Genomic DNA, 18,643 nt, shown 5'->3' on the forward strand with positions numbered 1-18,643 from the left:
GACGGTATGATAATAGTTACGATTGATGATTTCTGACGAGTATTTCCTTTGCAACGAGGTGTCCAGAAATAGTCACCTAACTAGCACGTTTTAGCTAATCGGGCATTACTAGATCGATTGCAGTCTAGCCTATTGCCTATCTCTTCTTCATCGTGTAACTTTACTTATGCCTACAACAACCTCGGCAATATGTCTACTTTTTTTTTTCTGCCGAAACTCTCTAAATGTATTCTCGTTTATCTTGACCGCTGACCCATTGAAGGGACACTAACGAGAAAAAGGATTTCACCTGCCCCATTTGTAACTTACTCTCCTACAATACGAAAAACACCACTCTCACCGCGAGAAGACCTTTGGTAAGCCAGAAAAGACGCAAAAAGAAAGACAACTGATTTCGCGGGGCGACGCTGCTTTGAAGCTCCAGGAGCACCTCATCGTGGCGTCATTTATTTTGATGGCCCCTGTTAGGCCCTAGTGATTTCTTTACAGGTAAAAAAATTAACTACATTCTGTCCTAAAGAAACCAGGGACTCAACATGGCAAGTTTCGGGAACTTCTACTGAGGCCCAACGCGGTCCAAACACGAGAAAGACTTCGAAATCCGTGACGTCAAACTAACGTACCTACGTTGTTGCTGTTGTTCCGAAGCAAAATTTTAAGAACTAATTAAAAAAATCGAACCTTGGGCTTCATTTTCCCGTCTAATAATGAACCTATTATCGCGAAATTACCGACAATATCGTTCTCAAACGATACTTTGTCAGTCCGAACCTACTTAGTGTTTTGCTTTAGTGTCCCTTTAACGCTCCCTCCCATAAATCTTGCACCCCAGCGGTTCTAGATTGTGGACGATCCTTGCGGTTCTGGATCGGTAAATATATTGGCATTCCGTGATCGCAATGCGCTGAGTCCTCTCAGGATTCTTTCTCGTGTACAGCCTCTTTCTTTATATTTTTTTTTGCCCTAATGCAGGTCGTCTCGGGCCTCAAAGACAAAGGCGCACTGTCCTTTGCGTTATACGCGTTTTCTTACCAAATTTCTTGCTCGCCGTCTCTGTAAACCTACACCAACTTTTTTTCTTCTTGACTTCTTTGCATCCAGCTTGTCGTGTCTATCTTAGTGTCTTTTTGAAGTCTCCAAGTTCTCTACACACAATTCTAATTATATTGTACTGCTGGGGAGTACGGCACGGCGCAGCCTCCTGATCGAAGACACTGCGCTTTAATCACGCTTCCCGGAGATTCTTACAACCAGGACTTGCTTGAAAAATCAATAGCTTCATTATTGATTTGAAGAAAAGAAACATTAGCGTTTCTGCTGATTACTTTCGTCTGCACATCACCACCGTTGCAACACTAAGCAGTGTCTTCTTTTAGAATAACCAGCGATTAACCAACGAGAAGGCAAGGGAAAGCGAAGACACCAATTAAGGATGATAGCAATGAATGAATGAATGAATGATCGAGCGAATGAGCGAACTAATTGGACAGAAAAAGCCTTTGCTGAGCAAACATTGGGTATTTACGTATTTGTACATACTGGGCACAGGTACAAATATACACAACAATGTACACGTGGGAGCAGTTGATGCCGTAACACAGTTTGATAGTGCAACTCACGCCTAATTCTGAGGTTGTGGATTCGGATCCCACCGGCGGAGAATTGTCTTGTAGTCCATTTTCGTTTGCCTTTAGCTTGTCAATTATGCACTTCAATTGAAAACGAAGTAATTTCCCCTATGCAGTCCTCCGCTTTCACATGGTTGTGCTTAACACAAAATGCGCACCTCGGTTTCCGATCTTCTCGTTCTACTATCGGTTTTGCTCTTGTGAACTTATCGAACACGAGTAGAGCTTCGAGCTCATTTTAATGCTCGCTCATGACATAGGTAAATTCGAAGGGGTTGCCTTGCAGCGTTATAAGGTTATTTAATGGAAACAGAGTGATGTCTTCTAGAGAGTGTGTGTGATGTCGTTATTTCTTTTTTTTCAAATATAAATAGTTATCCTCACACGTGATTTAATGCACACGATTTTTTAGTCCACCACCAGCTTTCTTTGCAGGGATGTCGCACTATACGGAGTCATCATTTTTAAGTTTTACAAAATATTTAAAGATCGCCTGGGGCAGCTAGCATACTTCTTATCCTTGAGCTGGATTATTCGGACAGGTGGACATTACTAGCAAAATAAATCGAAACACATAATCAACTAAATACAAGAAATTGGCTAATTTACTTATTAATTATTTACCTTACGGCACGAATTGCAATTTACGAATTGTAGCGGGTGAGTACAAACAGATCCACTGGAGTGAATTTCCAGGATGACACCCGCTCCTAAGTAGTGTCTTCTTTTAGAATAGCCAGCGATCGATTTAATCTCTGGTTCTGAGCCAAAGGCTTGACTACGAGAAGGCAAGGGAAAGCCAAGATACCAATTAAGGATGATACGCAAATACCTAATGATTCCACAGCAAAGGCGTTTTTTGTCCAATTAGTTCGCCCATTCGCTCGATCATTCATTCATTCATTCATTGCTCAAAGTGTAGGACGAAATGCATGGGCGTTCCAGTTGCTTTTGTGCTTCAATGCGTAAAAGAGCGTTTTGTTAAAGAAGTAAGTGGACCAACAGGGCATTTTTACGGCGAGTTTGATGGCACATATCTCCAAACTGCATGGTGCTCTTCTGGAAAACCATTCCAAGTAGGTATCTACTTGGAATGGTATCTTCTTGGAACGCACCGGCCACAATTAATAGATTGCAGTTTGTGCCGTTAAGTAATCAATTAGGAACATAATTGGTGAGCTTTTGTTAATTATTTGAATATGTATTTTGACTTTTAGTGCAACTATAATGTCCGTCTTTCTGCATAATCCAGTTAAAGGACTAGAATTATGTTACCTGCAGCAAGCAATTTATATAAAACTGCATAAAACTTAGAAAGGAGCACACCGTATGCTCATTGCTGGCAAATAATGAGAACAATTATATGCGGGACGCAGGCACTTAAATCTGCACATTTGCATGTGAAGCGCGTCGGTTTAATAAGTTGAGTGAGTGAGTAAAGACTTTATTGGAAAAAAAGGTGGTGACGGGTGACCTTGTGGTTGGGCCCACAAGGTCACCACGGGCCCAGGGGCTCGTGGCTTCCTAACCATAAGGTTTCAAGAAAAAAAATATTATGATGTCAGTGATCAGCAACGCGATTTGTTTGTAAAAAGTCTGATTCAGAAGCAGCGCGAAATCACAAAAGAAATAATTCGTGCATGATGCGCCTCTAATTTTGCAGAACTCAGTTTGGTTAAGCGCACTTCGGCAACACCAAAATTAGTATCAACGGCTGATGTATAGCTTAAATCCATTTGCAAATCCCGGCAGATGTTTCATCCGTGGCGGAGAAACCGAAGCCCAAGCTCTCCACCAGCCATTATTTACGCAAAAAAAGAAAGGTTGTCGAAACCTGTTAGGCATAGTCATTGGCGACTTTAAAAAACAGTGTGGCCAATTAACTATGAACAACCAGCAATGAACAGTTAGACTACACCAAAGCACACACATCCTGTCAAAATCTTGGCCATCATTCTAAAGTCGGCACGCGTTCTTCGGTATTTTCTAGCTCGCCAAGCCTTATAATTCACGGTGAAAGTGAGTTTTCTCGTACTTTCGAAAAGCAATTTTGCAACACAAACGTAATTACTATTCCTGTTTAGCGCTATTTTAATACCTTAGCAAACTTCGATGGGCCAAACAGTTCATCATCAGCCGGCCGTTTACCGATAATACGCGGCTTCAGGGTCGCATTTTCTAACGATGTATCTCATTTTTCTATTTTTTTCTTCTTTTTCGTCTTAGGCGTGGTGCCCATAGTTAACAAGCCTAACGACAACCATGGCTTACTAGCGTCCGATCTGATGACGAAGGAAGATAAGAATGGAGGGAACAAATGGAATCGTTACAATAATTTCAGTCCGACGTCCGTGTTTTGCAATGTTTCATTTCATTTTGCATTATTCTTCCGTAATCGTGCGTCGCGACAAGTGACCGCGTTCTAACCAATAACGATCGACGACGTCGTCCGGTGTCCGAAGCAATGGCAGGAAACAATGAAAAAAGAATGGTGGGCGACCCTAATCTTTGACTTAGGTGTCTCTTAGAGGCACTCGCACCCCGGTGTTGGTGTTGTTTAGGTTGACTTTATGTGAACGCAACAGACAAACTTAACTCGGAGGCAACTGTTTTTCATTAATTAGCCGGTTAAATGTCATGCCACCTTCTTGTGCGTGACGTCAGTAGGTACGTCATTACTTACGCTTTCTACTGCCGGGTTTCCAGGAATTTCGCCGAAGTCGTGCTCACGTCGCGGGTCTCTAATATCTACGATTCTGTGCTTTGCTGTGCGGTAATCAGTGATTTCTAAGTAATTATGATTATTTCACACACTTCAGTAACTCAGCTTGTGACTAAAGTTGTGCTCCGATATCATATCTATAATGAAACCCATGGATTTTGTACTGTACTATTTTATCGATTTTTTTTCTTATATATGTTGAATTTTGTCCCCGGTCGTCTCAATGATTTCTAATTAATTCTAATTATTCCAGACACTTCAGTAACTGAACTTGTAACTAAACTTTTGCACTGACAGCGCATGTATAGTGAAACCCACGAATTCTGTACTCTACCATTTCTTTCTAGTTTTCTGATTTATATTGAATTTGCTCCCCGGTCGTCTCAGGAGGTGAACCGGAAGTGCTGTGCAATGAACAAGAGTGTCGCTCGATGCTCGGGCCACACACACAAAGACAAAACGATAATGATAAACAAAGTGAATCGTTACAAAATACAACTGCATGGCAACACTTCTAGCTACGAAAAAAAAAAAAAAAATGTCTTCCGCCCTTGCTCGCTCTCGCGGTCGGTTCCAGCTGTGTATCACCTTTCGCGTCGACAACAAAACGAGTGCCAGCTCCCCGACGCAATTACGTAAAGCGCGAGAACCATCAGAGAAATACGCCGACAGTCAGTTCAGAGACCACGGTCGGGGAGCGCGAACCGCTTCCATCCGGAACACGTATACGAGAGGCTGGCGTTTGTTTGACTTCCATTTGCAGCTCACGTGTAAGTACGTGTATAATACACCTACGAGCCTCTCAGTGTATACTCTCACTACTTCCGCCTGTGTACAGTCCTCGCCGGCTAACCCTATACCGCGCCTGCGTGTTTTTATTGATTCCGTTGCATCAGCCGTCGCCTCGCCGGTCCGTAACGCGAGATTCGGGCCAAGGCCGAGCCGATAACAAAGCCAGCGGCAGTCGATTCGGCACCCGCGCACAAAGGCAAAAAAAGAAAAAAAAAGAAAAAAAAAGACTACGCCTATGGCTCGCTTACGCGTAGAGCCGTCTTTGCAGTCCGTATTAGTCTCACGTCCCCAAGCCATCGATCGGAAGCCGGAAAGGCAGCGCGCATTATGTGTCTCGTTAAGTCATTGCGCTTTATTTATTTTTTTCGGTCGCCTTCGCCGCAAATCCCCAGTTGCGCTGCCAAAGTGTTGCACATTGTTGCCTTCTCTAATCACTTCGCAAATGTTTGTCTCCGCTGTTTCTGTCCCTGTTGTGCTTTCCTTTTTTCTTTTTTTTTTGCGCATTTACTCGCCGCGTTTCCAAGTAAACGAGCGTGGCTCCCAGTTTGAGGAGCCAGTCGCCGGTGGTGCGACTCGGTACTTTCACTGTTCTTTCACCTCGGTTGTTGGTTGAGTTGGTTCCGCATTGTCGCGTTCGTTGTTCATTCCACTGCAATGCTGCGGGCGATGCCCTCTCGTCTTTAGCATCCCGCATCTTGTTCCTTTTTTTTTTTTTCTCCTCTCTGCGTCAAAAGAATTGGACGTGGTGTCCATCTTAAGAATTAGCCGCCAGCTCTCCGACTTTCCTGTACTGAGCATTTCGTTTGTTTTTCCGCTTCGCGCTTGCGTGCTTTCGTGTACATAACGATAACGATAAAAGCTAATGTCGCGCAGACTTATTGGACCTTTCAGGCACTTTTTTTTCTTCTCGCGTGCCAAACGAACAATCGGTGGAGTATAGATGATTTTGTGGATTCAGTGCGGCGCGCCGCCATTGAGGACGTTAGCGCAGGCGTCTCCTCCCTGTCCACAGAGGCGAATCAAAATGTGGGCAGAAGGTTTTTTTTTTTTTTTTTCGGATACACGGCAATGGCGAATTCTAACAGCTCACAGTGGCAGGGTCGTTCCTGCTCCTGTTGTTCGGAACGCTTTGTAGTTCTTGGCGCAGACGTTTTGTAGCCGTCTTGCACAGTCGTTTTGAAATTATGAAGTCCTAGCGATGCCGCCTGGCCACATCAGCCGTACGGATGATTCACTGTACGGTAACACTTCAGCGTAAGCAATTCAAGGATCACTGAACGCAAAAAAAAAAAATGAAGAAAGAAAAAGCGCAATGTGCGCATGCTAATATAGACACTAAATATTTAATGATTTCTCTAATTGCGTAGGTTCGTTTATGACGACGACCAATTTCGACTCCTCTCCTTCAAACAGTGTGCCAACGGCAATAGCTCGCTTGCAGCCATGAGTACGCAATCACAGGCGCAACTGGCTGCTAAAGATAGTGTTTGAGCGTTTTCTAATCACATTCTCGTGCGAGCTAGCTGCGGCGTACTTACGTGGAGAGAGAGAGAGAGAAACTTTATTGAAATTGTAAAGATTTGAAGGAGGGGTGGTCGGAGCCTCTCAGTCCAGGGCCCCACTGGCCTCTGCCGCCTGCCTGACCTGGCTAATTAAGGACTTTTGTCCTGCCAGGTCGGAGCTGGCGAGCTGTGCCTCCCACTGCTCCATTGTCCTACTGGTATTTGGCCTATGAGGGTGCTTAGTGCACTCCCAGGTTATGTGTATTAGGGTAGGTATGCCACCGCACCAAGGACAGTTGGCCCTTATAACGAGTGGGATACGTAGCGTTTAGCAACTTGGATAACTTCCTTCGTTTACTGCGCAGTTGGCGTCCCCTTAATTGCCGTGTATCAATTGTTTTACCGTGTTGAGCTTTCGGCTCGTATCTCCCCGTGGGCGGAACCTCACCCCCTTACTTACGAAACACGTTTGTAGCCTGGACTGAATTCTGGCAGCTAGCGTAAGTGAACGCGATAATACGGTTTGACACAACGGGCAATTAGTTGCAGGTTATCTCAATAGCGGACGCCTGATAAAGCCGATTACTGTACTATACAGAACACGCCGCGCGATAACAACAGCAAATAATAATAATAATTATGATAATAATAATAATAATAATAATAATAATAATAATAATAATAATAATAATAATAATAGTAGTAAATTTGCCCTCGTATGGCTCGGTGTGCGAAATGTCAACGAAATGAAAACCCATCGCGGTATAGCATTAATCGTTCTTTGGTTATTGTGGATGACCAATAAAAAGACAGACTCGCCGTCGTGATACAACCTCACTGGGCCTTTTGATAGATACGGACGCACTGGTTATTACACTTGATGATCCCCCTCGTGCTATCATACTTGCTTGTGCGTAGACAATCTAGAGCATAACGTGTGCACGAGCAGGCCAAATGGTGTATAGAGACGCGATCGGCATTATAGCCCTCAGCGATATATGAAGCCGCTATTCGTCACAGCTGGGTTGAAAACGGGTTCCGAATCAAGCGGGAAAAAAAAAAAAACAGTTCGAGAGGACCGTACAGCAGGCCCGCGAGGCGGCGGCGAGGCAACAAACACCTCGACGTCCCCACGTGGGAGACCTAAGAACCCCGTCGGCGAATGCTCTGCACCACTGTCAATAAAGTTGTTACCAACCAACCAGAGAGAGAGAAAAGACCGAATTGCTTGTCGCGGGTAAACAATATACACGGTGTCCTTTTGGAGAATGTACTGTTGTTTTTTTCTTCACGTACGCCAAAATACAATTACACGAGCGTGAGCGTGCATTCGATTTCACTCCCCCTTCCCCGGTGGATTAAGGCCACCGCACCAGGGAGTCGAACCCACGACCTCCTGTTAAGTATAGCCGAGCGCCAGAGGCACAGAGCCGCCGCGGCGAGCACGTGATTGGTAAACGAAACTAGTCTCTGCTTCAAACTAGTCTGCTTGAATTTTGGGCGCTGTCTCTCTGATGCTCTTATCGCAGTACAAATGCTTCCACCCTTAAGGGTGACGTATGGATAACACACTCAATCTTAAGGGCGTAAATTTTTTTTTCTAGTGCGTGACAGCGACACCATAAGCTGCAGCTGAGATGAGAGAAGCCGTAATGGAAATCTGTGTACTAATGCAAAGCAGGTTTTTTTTTGTTCTTATAAAAACAGAATTCGTGACTAATTGTGACTACCTGGTGCGCAGCGAAATGCCTGACCCGAGAGTTGAGTTTTGTCAACTATAGGTAATAAATCTTATTTCGTTCCGTGCCCGTGTCGTCTGTCGCAACTCTCATCATGCTTACTTGCCAGGAGAGGTATCACACCACCGCCTCCACCACACGAAAAACAAGAATAAAAAGAAAAAAAAAGAAAACTATGCTATTTATCCTCATTAGTGACTCGATCTTATTTCTTAAGGATAACGGATGTCATCCGTTGGACAAACCCAACACTCTTAGGGGTGCATAGTTCCTTTTTCTGTTTACAGCGCACTCGCGGTTTTACGAACTACCCGCCGCCGTAGCTTAGTGGCTATGGCGTTGCGCTGCGGAGCTTCGGGGCCCTAGCTCGATCCCGATCATTTCGTTGTAAACGAAATTCAAAAGCACTCGTATGCTTAGATTTAGGCGCACGCTAAAGAAGCCTAGGTGGTAGGTGGTTCTGGCCCATAAAACCCACGAAATATATGGTATTTTTTTTTATTTATTTCGGACAGCCACTGTCTAGCAATCAAAACTAAAGACATCATACGTGCCTGACGTGGTCTCGGGCACTTGTCAACACTCATGTACTACAGAACAATAAATTGTCAAAGGGACATGCATCAGCACAACATGATTTTGCTATGTAAGAGCATGCAGGTGCACACATAGGCAGAAGCGGCGGTTACAAATCTTAAATAATAAGTAGCAGTTAAAATGACATGCATCAACAGCGACATAAACAGCACGTAAATGTGAGCACGAGAACCAGTACCAGCACAAAACATTTGCAAGTTTGCATGCGTAATAGTAAGTACATTTTCACAGTTGTTTGAACACTTGGCTAGTCTTGATACATTGGCTAGGGGAAAAGCAAATGGTCCCTTAATCGGAAACACCGCGATGGCATTCAGTGTCAGCTGTGATCCATAGTGCGATCTAATACGAAAAGTCCCAAAATCTCAAGTTCTAAAGTTGTAAACGTCTTGTTTTAAAGGCTTGTTAACTGCTACAGGGTTAGAACGATTTTTTTAATTAACAGTTAATGCTAGTGTAAGTTACACAAGATCAATTAATGGTCAGTTCCTTGCTGTCTATAAATGCTTCGAATCTCACGTTTCTGCAGCCTATGTGTTATATGGAGGCTACGCTGTGAAGTAGAACACATACAAGGAGGTAATATTGCAGAAGGGACTCTACAAGGGAATAGCGTTGTCCGAACTTGAGCGGTAGGAGCAGGCAGTGTTTATATTTGGACAAGATGCCTGGTGATCTTGAGATGGATGGGCGTATAGGACCGGCACGCGTGCATTAAAGCTAAGATTTTCGCCAAGAACAACTGCAAGAAACGCCTGAGATCAAACGCGCTCTAGAGTGCTGACATGTTCTAGGTCGACGGACGCATGAATTTCTTTTGTTCTTTGCTGGAAAAACAATATACCTTGTTTTACGAACGTTCAGCTGCACTTTGTTTGCATTTATTCATGCAGACAGATGCGCGAGCGAGGCGTTGAATTCTCTTTCTACGTTAGAGCTATTTTTTCCTGCGAAAAATGCTTGCATCATCTGCATATTGAATGGCTTGTTGTGTTAAAAGAATCTTATTGAACTTATATATATATATATATATATATATATATATATATATATATATATATATATATATATATATATATATATATATATATATATATATATATGTATGTATGTATGTATATATGTATATTGTGTCGCCCATTGCCGTGTGATTTCTAAATTATCTGCCCTTCGATTAGAGTCGCTAACCTTATCTTGGCTCCGTAACTTCATTTCACTCCGCCAGCAGTTCACGGTAATCAACAATTTCCAATCCTCCCTTTCTCAGGTAACTTCGGGTGTACCACAGGGGTGCATCCTCGGCCCCCTATTGTTTTTAATCTACATAAACGACTTGCCAGAAAACATTTCTTCCTGCATGCGAATCTTCGCTGGCGATTGCATCATATATCGTCCAGTAACCTGTGCCGACGACCACTTAACGCTGCAAAACGATATTTACCGCATTAACAACTGGTGTAAAAAAATGACTCATGTCGTTGAATACAGAAAAATGCAAAATCTCATTCACACACAAGCAAAAGATTTCCGACTACTGCTACACCATTAAAGATTACCAACTGTCGCAGCCATCATCTTACAAGTACATTGGTATTCATTTCACACCCAGCCTGTCCTGGTCTGATCATATTACCATCATATGCGCAAAAGCTTCAAAATCTTTAGGATATTTACGTCGAAATTTACATAACTGTCCCACTCACGTTCGTCAACTAGCTTATCAGACCTTCGTTGCCCCAGAGCTTGAATTCGCCGCATCTAAGTGGTCCCCCTACCACAATCATTTAATTAACATGCTTGAAGCGGCTCAGAATAGGGCCGCCCGTTTCATTTCACGCAATTATGACAACCATAACAGCATAACACAAATTAAGCTCAATCTTTCACTTGAACCCCTTAGTGCTCGTCGCGACATTGCCCTTTTATGCCTTTTTCACAAATACGCGTACAGCAACAGACCATGCCCCCTTCACCTTGATGCTCCTTCCATTACATCGCGTCGGTTGCATAATCACTTAAGTTTCACGCGATTATATGGGTCAACTCACGCCTTCAACTCATCTGCTCTTCCTCGCGCCGCACGTTTGTGGAATGGTCTTCCAGACAACATTGCATCCGAACCAGACCACGATAGTTTCAGCCAACTGCTGCACTCTTTCTTTTCGCCATAAAAACTTACCACTAGTTCTTACAATTTTATTTTACTTCCTGTGCCATGTCTTGTATTCCACCCATATATTTATTTATTTGTTATTTTTACAGCTTTAAGACCAAAGACATCCGTCATTTTTTGTACCCCTGCACGCGTTTTTCTGTTGTTGTTGTCGTTGTTTTTTCAGTATCCCACTTTGTGCCCGACTGCATTTTCTATATTGATAAATGTTTTTACTGTGCACGTGATTAGTTCCTGCGTTTTTATCATGCCCTACCGTTGTGCGTCTTTGAAACACTGCAAACTATTCCTGCGCCTAGAATCCGCATGTTTGGCTGTCTATCTTTGGTTGTAGTTTCTCTTCTTTTTACTGTTGTCATTGTGATTTGTATGTTTTATAGTTCTTGTGTGCAGTTTTGCCATATGTATAATGCCAGGCAATATTTATTTTTCATGTTATCTTTTTCCTGCCCCACCTTATATTTGCCGTCATACCACATTATCAGCGATTCCTCTCCATGTCTTTGTGTTAAATTGCAAATTTGAGCCGTATGTTTGTACACTCAAGAGTTACTTTACACTTTTATTACCCCCCTTTCTCAATGTCCTGTCAAGGGGCCTGTAAGGTATCTTCAATATATATATATATATATATATATATATATATATATATATATATATATATATATATATATATATATATATATATATATATAATGTGTGTGTGTGTGTGTGTGTGTGTGTGAGAGAGAGAGAGAGAGAAAGATAGAGGGAGAGGGAGAAGAAAGGGGCTTAACCGAGGGGCCGGATTTTTGTTAATCATATCATACGAAACCAACAAACAGACACCAAGAACAGCACACGTGAAATTACTTGTACTGACGGATTGAAACAAAGAAATTATAAATTAATGGGATTGAAAGTGTATGAAAAAACAACTTGCGCAGCAATTCAATTCCATTAATTTAAAATTTCTTTATTTCAATTAGTTAGTACAAGTAATTTCCCGTGTGTTGTCCTTGGTGTCTTTGTTTGTTGGCTTCTTATGATAAGATTATATATATATATATATATATATATATATATATATATATATATATATATATATATATATATATATAGTGCGTGTTACAGATACGCTTCACGAGGCGTTCTTTCGCTCTTCATTCGACTTCGTTAGACACGTGTAGCAGCATCTCCAACGACTTCACCTGCGACAAGAACGCGAGGACAAATTCCTGCCGCTCACTCGTGCATGTTCCTGAGGCCCTCCCCCAACCCACACACACACTTTTATGACGTCTCCATTCACGATCTCAAAGGGGAGAAACGGCCATATGCTGATCGCCTGCTTCCCAAGCCGCGGTGTGGAGCGGCCATAAACATGTCGGTCGCGCCAGTGCCCCTCCCCCCGCCCCCCCTCGGGCGGCCGACCTTGGCTCTGAAAATTATGGCCGCCACCAGCGCCCGCCGTCTCGTGTGAGCGAGAGCTCAGACAAGCGGAAGTCGCAGATCTCGTGTTTGCTGCCGCTGGTAAACTTTATTGAAAGCGTGAAGGGGAGAGGGGGAACTGTGCAAGCTGTGCCGTATGTGTAGCGCCGAGGCGTACGCCGTCTTCAGCCGCTTGCGCGGTCGAGTTGTCCATCTGGAATAGGGCGAGGCCGTTTCCCGCGCTCGACCGAGGGAGATAACCCTTTGGTGGACGTTATATGCGGAGAGGCTCACGGTGGAAGCAAGAAGCGACGCAGTCACGGCTTCTGATTTCGACGTTCTCGCTGTGGCTGAGGACAAGTGCCGTTGGAATGCAGCGCTGGAAGCTGAAGACCTGTGCAGAATTCAAGGTCACACGTGCCTGGATCTTTATTTGGTTATATATATATATATATATATATATATATATATATATATATATATATATATATATATATATATAAATATATATATATTGTGACGCAGCAGTTATCACGACGTTTATTCCGCGTCAAAGATTGGGCGAACCGACCACGCCCACAGCACGGAGCGCACTCGAGAGCCAGCCCCACAAGCGATGATGAAGAAGAACCCCATGTGAACCCCACATGATGACGATCATGTACAGATGACAAAGAATAGGTTATAAATTCCCACAATATATATATATATATATATATATATATATATATATATATATATATATATATATATATATATATATATATATATATATATATATATATATATATATATATTTCACAGACCGCCCACAGTGGGGGAAAGGTAACGGTCTGTGTCGCTCACGCCTCGCCGTGTCATTGACCGCTGCGTATACTCGTTCATGATTGGAAGTACCGACAACGCTGAATGCGATGCACGTGGTGGCGGCGAACAAACTGTAGAACACCTTCCTCTGAAACTAAAGAAAGGCTTGTCCTGCGCACAGCTCTAGACCAGCTAGACGAGAAGACCCCACTCGTTGGACGAAATCTAGCAACCGTTCGCCTCGTGTAACACGTTTGCAGAAGGCCACAAATGCGCTGTAGCAATTTATGAAGGCCATACCGGAATGGGCTACCGTCTGTGGTATATCGAGCAGAGAACTTCGCTACGTCCGGCCGCATCAGTATTGGACTTCCCTCCTTCCCTTAATCTTCCCATCTTCCTTTCTTTCCCAAGTATAGGGTAGCCAACCGGGCTGAGTCCTGATCGACTTCGCTCCCTTTCATTTTTCTTTAACTCATTCTCTCTTAGTGGGCCGCGTTTGACGCAAGGAGCGTGTGATGAAATGTTTTATCGTTTAGATCTGTGCATACTTCACTTTCGCTGTTGGCACTCGCTAATAGGGGCATTAAAAAGCAGACTGACGCACACGTTCTACGCGCCCGATTTTATAGAGCACGATTGCAACTTGAACATTCTCAACGCCATCTGTAGTATAACCCATAACGTGTCGTAATCACTGCGGTGAGCCGACAGACTCTGCAACGGTGATAAGTGATAATAGTTTTAAAGCGATAGCGTTAAGGAGCCCGTGTCGCGGAAAATCCAGCGTCGGTGCCCCGAGTCGGCGTCGGACGTCGTTTCGACAAAAAGTTTTTGGAACCGCCCATACCCAGCCCCGCCGTGTGACGCAACGAATTTACTGAACTAATTGAATTTCTAAAGGTAAAATACGTGGAAAAATCGCAAACTACGTCTCACACACAACCTACAGACACGATAGCTCTCGGATTATAATTCCACCTATAGGAGAAAACAGTTCTGTTACGCGAAAACTCAAAGAAGCCCTTTCACACACGCAAACCGGCCGCGGCGTTCACAGACCGGCCGCGGCGTCCGCCATTTGCACGCGCCGGCGCGATGGGTGTCTCGGGGGCCACGGAGCGGCGCGCCCGGTTCTTTACAATGCCTCCAGCTCGCGCTCGCCTCCGTCGTATGGCGGCTCACGCAAGAGGCCGCGTTTCTACCACAAAGCCCGTGCATAGCGTGCATAGCGTTCGCGGCCAGCAAAACTGTAAACATTACGGTTACATGGGCTCCAGTTGCCGGGAAGCATGCGAAAGGCAGTCAGGGAACCTTGAAATGCTATCGCGTTCCACTCTTAAAGGCGAAGCTTGAGCGTCCTCCAAATTTTTCACACTTGTTCTTTATCCTCTTGTCCGGGATTAACCGTAGCGTTTAGGCGAGCATTTTGGTCCGCGGATGCGGCCTCACGTGACTAAGTGGCGATTTTCATCGCGTCGTCCCTTTCTCTCTCATCATCTTATGATATTCTTTCTTTTTCTTTTTTCCGTTACTCCAGTGTAGAGCAGTCTGCCAGATGCTTGCCCGATTAAAATATCTGCTCGTTCTCCGTTCTCTCTGCACACATATCTGAAAGTTGGGTGCCCGTCATTAAACTTCGCACTGTGGAAGTCAATGGAGACCGCACCTCTACGACTTGGTGTCAACGAGGCTGAACTTTATAACCACATTAATCGGTCATTAGCAACCACGCCCGGAAAGTGACACAGTTATCTGTCTCAGCCTCCTTGTCCGTCTTAATTTTTCGAGAACGCGTATTTGAGAAGAGCACCCAAGACCTAATAACCCTGCATGAATTCGTTGAGAGTTATGTATAAACTCTCACTCATCGGTCATAGCCACACCGGGTATAACTGACTTTCTCAGCCATCAGAGGTCCACCGCAGCTTATTGAAACCTCTGTTCTTTTGCTGCACTTTTTCTTTTTCTTTTTTTCAAACCAACTCGCACACCTATTCCAAGAATCCCAATGTGCGGTTGTGCTCCGCCCCCTTTTCCGAGGCTATAATTCAGGCCGCCTTTGTGAGAACAGCGAGTAAGGTTCCGGTATGTGCCTTCAATTGGCCTAATGACTTTCCACACGTTTTCGCATCCATTTTTCCTGCCTACGTCCATGGATCGTTCTTGTTCAATTCTTTAAACCTCTCCGTTAAAGGCTCCTCTTTAAAAAGAATCTCCATGTATCTCCAATGTACCTCATTTTCTTCAAGCAACCACGAGCCGCATCCTCGGAACTCTTGCATAAGGATGTGCGGGCCTTCTTTTCCATGTTGCCGTTGTGTTGCCATGGGGAATTTCTAACTGCTTCTTTCTTCTTGTCTGAGCTGCCAGTTTTCCAAGCTGCCACTTCCCACTACGTCCCTTTCTTTCTTTTGCATCATAGAGTCTTTCTTCTGTTCACGCGGACCCGACGACCCCCGTTTTCCGCACCGCTTGCTTGGCCACCGGTCTGCAAGACACCTGGAGAATTGTGTCCCACCTGTAGCGGGCAGTGCCTCCACGGCTACGGGTCTTGTCGGGCAACCTGGAACAATAACCACAAGAAAAAAGTGCCTCCTTCATTATCCACCACTAAACCCTATGTGCTCGGCGCCAGATGCACAAAAGTATCACGGAAGGATTAACGCCGCGTGGTACATAAGCCTTCGCGTTGACTTCAGAGTGTGCCAGGCAGTCTATGTTAAATGGACACTAGAGCAAAACACTAAATCAGTCTGCCCGAATAAAGCGCTCTTTGAAAACGCGGGTTCCGGTTAATTTCGAAATAATGGGTTGATAATTAGGAGAGAAAATGAAGGTCAAAGTTTCAGTTTTCGAACTTCGCGCCGCATCTCCTATGCCGGTACGTCACTGTAACGTCACGGATTCCAAAGCTTCTTTTTTTTTTTCGTATTTAGGCCGCGTTGGCTCAACAAAAGTTCTCGAAGCTCGCTATGTTCACTTTTTTCTCACTTGCAACGTAGTGTAGTAAGGAATTACCTAGCCCCTAGAAGACGCTGTTAAAATCCGTGGCGTCCCAGCAAGTTTATGCGAGAACTTCAAGGAGACGTCACCACCCGTCTTCTGTTTACGCACTTTTTTCCGGCTTACCAAGCATCTTATCGCGGTAAGAGCGGTTGTTTCAATATTGTAGAAGTGTAGTTTACAGATACAGCAGAAATCATGTTTCTCTTTAGTTTCCCTTTAACAGGAGCATGGAATTGGATGCTCCATAATCACGTTTCATCTATTTCTCACTCTCTCTCTCTCTATTTGAACGCTATTAATAACAGTGCCCTTATTGAACCAGGGCAGCCTTATACGCCAATGTTTCGTCAAGGGGACTCTTCTTCGTCAGAGGAACGAGACGTCGCCCTGACAAAGACAATTCCCCCAGTGTAAACATCGGCTCCTAGCTTTAGACATTCTTTGTTCTACCCCTATTGAGCGAGTCCTCATTTCCGTACGAACCTCTGCGTTGTTCGTATCCTAATGATTAGTTTGACGGAACCCACAAGGTAGCTTTTGTTTGACTGCGCGCAAATGTCCAGATGGGGTATTGCGTCTCACTTGCATCCCCGGAGGGAGCAGCGATCGCGTACAACCTAGGTTGCCTACAGACGTGCGCGACTCTTCTCTTAAGAGACGGAGTCGCGCACGTATGTAGGCTTCCCACTATGTATAACGCCCCCTCATCCGCCTCCTCCTCTCCTCCCCCCCACTCTCTATCCCGCTCCTGGAATCTTCGGAAGAACGGCGTCAAAATCGCGCGCCGTCTCCTCTCCGTCGAACAGTCGACGAACCTTCTTCGTCGGGCGCCAACCTAAACGTTCATCTTTCATTCAATTAATTCAGCGGCGATTCTTCGTGGTTACTCGCCCTTGGTTCGCCTCCTCACCTCCTTCTGGGCTCCGCCGTATAAAACTCGATGAAGGTGAAGGCGACTTCGCGCTCCCCTTCCTTCCTCTCCATTCCTCCTACGTGGAGAAGCACGAGACGGGGGATGCCTTTAATTACAAGTGCATGCCGACGTCGATCGTTAGGACTACTACCGTCGTCACCGTGGCCGCGGCAAGGCCCCCTCCGCACACGCAGTTATCAGTTCCTCGGAGCGAAATTGGCCAGCTCCCTGCGAGGCTGAAGGAGAGGGGCGTCTGTGCCCGTTGAACTCGAAGGTATGGGACTTGCATGGGGCGCGTAGTGAGTGGTGGGCGAAGTGCGGATAAGCGTGTGCATGCGTCGAAAAAAAGAAAGAAAACTGTATACCCGCCGTGGTTGTTGAGTGGCTTTGGTGTTGGGCTGCTGAGCACGGAGGTCGCGGGATCGAATCCCGGCCACGGCGGCCGCATATCGATGGGGGCGAAATGCGAAGACGCCCGTGTGCTTAGATTTTCGGTGCACGTACGTTAAAGGAAATCCCCAGGTGGAGGAAATTTCCGGAGCCCTCCACTACGGCGTGCCTCATAATCAGAAAGTGGTTTTGGCACGTAAAACCCCATAACTTAATTTTAAGCAAACTGTATCCAAAGCCGGCTTGTGACGCAAACAACGCGCACTGCCCTGAGTAGATAAAATGACGGCAACCTTACCACGTGCTCCAAATGTGAAGAGCTAAAGTTTTTGCAAAGACAGCGAATCCTAGTACGTGACATTCCTTGTATAATGGGCGACGTGTCGCTACCAACGACGAATGCCAGTAAATGTGTGATAATCACTTGTATGTTAACTAATCTACCAGGTAAAGTTGACACTTTCCAAACAAAAACTCGAGTTGGAATTCATCGGAGGATGTTTTTTTTTTTTTCCAAGTCAAGCGATAGCTTCCTGCGGCACTGACCTGCTGAGATGTGCTGCTTCTTTCAACGCTTATTGGTTAGCTCGGTTAGTTAGTGATTTATGAGACGTGTGATTGTTTTGACGCCTGTAAGTGTCGCAGAACACTGGGAGAGTTGCCGTCAGACTCCTCATTCAACTAGACGAGGTGTACGTGCTGTTGTATTGATTTCTCGGCACCTCTTAACCAATCCCGAAGAATTTTGCACGTCAGCACGGCCTATAGCGTGCTCCTCCAGGTGGGAAAGATGGCAAATGAAATTACGCGAGCAGTGCACGGCTCCAGACACATAACTAACGCAAAACGCCGCCACAACACGTTTTTTTTTTTCTGCCATATAAATCACGAGTATAATGCGTACAAATGAATATTCATTTCTTGTGCGCACTACAGCTCGATGGAATGTAGCCTTGGCCCG

General features: G+C 44.8%; 1 long non-coding RNA gene across 1 annotated transcript in view; it reads left to right on the forward strand.

The window, feature by feature from the left end:
* The window catches only part of LOC140213293 (uncharacterized), a 90,696-nt gene that overhangs the window by 5,651 nt on the left and 66,402 nt on the right, over positions 1-18,643 (forward strand). The window lies entirely within an intron of this gene.

The sequence above is a fragment of the Dermacentor andersoni genome, chromosome 9 (assembly GCF_023375885.2).
Source record: "Dermacentor andersoni chromosome 9, qqDerAnde1_hic_scaffold, whole genome shotgun sequence".
Classification (NCBI taxonomy): domain Eukaryota; kingdom Metazoa; phylum Arthropoda; class Arachnida; order Ixodida; family Ixodidae; genus Dermacentor; species Dermacentor andersoni.